Source organism: Rissa tridactyla, unplaced genomic scaffold (genome assembly GCF_028500815.1).
Source record: "Rissa tridactyla isolate bRisTri1 unplaced genomic scaffold, bRisTri1.patW.cur.20221130 scaffold_604, whole genome shotgun sequence".
NCBI lineage: Eukaryota > Metazoa > Chordata > Aves > Charadriiformes > Laridae > Rissa > Rissa tridactyla.
Window position 1 is genome coordinate 10,001 of NW_026529815.1, and position 2,500 is coordinate 12,500.

The 2,500-nt window shown below is 79.0% G+C and overlaps 1 non-coding gene across 1 annotated transcript; it reads left to right on the top strand.

The window, feature by feature from the left end:
* Positions 1-2,059: 2,059 nt before the first annotated feature.
* Positions 2,060-2,212, top strand: LOC128903671 (5.8S ribosomal RNA). The gene has a single exon (XR_008464149.1). It is a non-coding gene; the product is annotated as a 5.8S ribosomal RNA (ribosomal RNA).
* Positions 2,213-2,500: the final 288 nt, after the last annotated feature.

Here is a 2,500-nt window from a genome sequence, read left to right on the forward strand (position 1 = left end):
CCGTCTCGCCCGAGAAGAAGCGGGGAGCGCGCGGCGGCGGCGGCGCCGACGACGACGGCGCCGCGTGTGCGAGCGGCGAGAGAGACGGGAGCTGTCCTTCGGGGTCGGGGGAGGCGTCTCCCCCGACCCTCCCCGCACCCCGTGCCCGGGGCTGTGTCGGTGTGAATGTCACAGTTCCCTTCTCGCACGGACGTTCGGTAGGGCTGCCGGGTAAGCCCGCGGAGGGCTCCGGGCGTTCCGGGTACGGCGCGCCGAGCGGCGCGGCGGCGTCCCCCGCCCCCCGTCCCTCTCCTGCCTGGGGAGCCGGGAAGGGGGCTCCGCCGCCGCGCTCGCCCTCGGCGGGCGAGGCTCGGCAAGCCGGGTGGCGTCCTGCTTTCCCAGCGGGCGGCCCGAGCCACGGCTCTCCTCCCGGGCGCAGCGCCGGGCCAGAGGGAAACCCCGGGCCCCGGGGCCGGAGGACGTGGTTGTGGCGGCGGACGTCGGGCGCGGCCCCCGCGGGCGGACGCTCCCCCGAAGGTGGCAGTGGGGGAGGCACCCCCGCGGGGCCTAAAGTTCGTTTCCCTCGCCCCAGGGCCAGGTACCTAGCGTCCGCGCTCTCGCGGTCCCTTCCCTCGGCGCGTCTCTCGGCGCGTCTCCGGGGGTCGAAGGGCCGCGGGGGCCGGGCGGGGGTTTAAAGACTCGGGCGGCTCGGCGTCGCCCGGGGGGCCGGCCGGCCGGCGGCGGCGGCCGGGAGTTCTCTCTCGCGGTGAGAGAGCCTCTCCCGGACGGCCGTCGCCTGCGACCGCGTCCCGCGGGCGGCCCGTGCCGGGGAGGGGCACCCCTGCCCCCCCCTCTCCGCGGCCCGGTCTCGGCGGAGAGACCGCGGCGCGAGCGGTCGGCCGTGTCCGACCTGCCCGCCTCGGAACGGGCGACCCCGGCGAGGAGCGCGGGCTCCCCGCCGGGGCTCGCGGCGGGTCCCCGCAAGGGGGGGACCCGCCGCCGGGCGGCCCTACGCCCTCCCCCCGCACTCCCTGTGCGCGGGGGGGGGCGGGAAGGGACGCCGCGCCTCCGTCGCAGCGGCTGCGTCGCGCTGCGGCGCCGCTCCTCCCTCCCCCGTCCGGGCGAGCGCTCGGCGTTCTCCCGCCGCTAAGCGCCGGCGAGGGCGGCACCCCGTTGCCCGAGCGGCGGCGTCGCCGCTCGGTCTAGCCGGACGGAGCCCCCCGCCGCCGAGGCCGTCCCGGCCCCGGGCCCCGCCTAGCCGCTTCGCCTCCCCGTCTTCGCCTTCCCGGCCGAGCCGTGCAGGCGGTCGGGGCAAGCGGGGGCGTCCCACTCCCGGTCTCCGCGTGGAAACGGGGAGAGCGGGAGCCGCCCCCGCCTCAGGCGGCCGTCCGCCTTCCGCTCGGCGCGTGCCCGCGGAAGGAGACGGGAAGCGGCGGCGGCGGCGGTGCCGTGGCGGGCGGCCGCCGCGCGGCGGGCCGCCGTCCGGCGGGCCGCGGGCGTCGTGCGTCGCCGGCTCGGGGCGCGTCCGCGTCCGCCCGCGGCGGCGCGGAGCCGCCGAGGTGCCGTCGGGACGGGACCCCGGGGAGGAGTTAGGCTGCCCGTAGCGCGGCGGAGCGGCGCGCGCGGAGGCGCGCGCGCGGGGTAGCCGTCGGGGCCCCCCGCGCCGCCCGCTCGAGGCGGACAGGCGGAGCGGCCGGGCGCGCCGCCGCCTCCGTGCGGAGGCCGGACCGAGCCCGGGCGCCTGGGCCGCCCCCGAAGCGAGCGAGGCGCTTGCCGTCGCCTTCGGCCGGTGGGGAGCGCGGGCTCCCAGGCCCTCGTCGCCGCTCGGGGCGTTTCCTTCCTTCCTTTCTGGCCCTCCTTGGGCGTGCTCGTACGGTCAGTCGAGGCGAGGCCCCTCCGTCTCGCCCCCGTCGCGCCGCGCTCCGCCGTTCTTTCCCCTCCCGCCCCGCGCGGGGATGCGAGGGGAGGAAGGGGGGGCCGGCCGGCGGGGCAGGCGGTTGGGCCGTCCTCCGAGAGGGGCCGCTCCTGGCGAGCGTTCCCGGCCCTCCCGCGCGCGCGGGGCGGTGCCGAAAGACGAGACAACTCTTAGCGGTGGATCACTCGGCTCGTGCGTCGATGAAGAACGCAGCTAGCTGCGAGAATTAATGTGAATTGCAGGACACATTGATCATCGACACTTCGAACGCACTTGCGGCCCCGGGTTCCTCCCGGGGCTACGCCTGTCTGAGCGTCGCTTTGCGATCAATCGCCGGCTCGGCCGCCGCCCCTTGGCCGGGCGACGGCCGCACGAGCGGCGCGGCTGGGGTGCCTCGCAGGCCCCTCCCGAGGGCCTTCGTCCCCCTAAGTGCAGACTCGGGGAGCGCTCCGAAGCTCCCCGCTCCCGGAGCGCCCGCTCTGCGGAGCTCGTCTCGCCGGTGGTTGGCCGGGGCTCGCCGAGTCCGGTCGGGCCCGGCGCGGCGGTGGGGAGAGACGCCGGTCGGGGGGAGGCGCGGGCCTCGTCCCCGGCCCTCCCGCGCGGGCG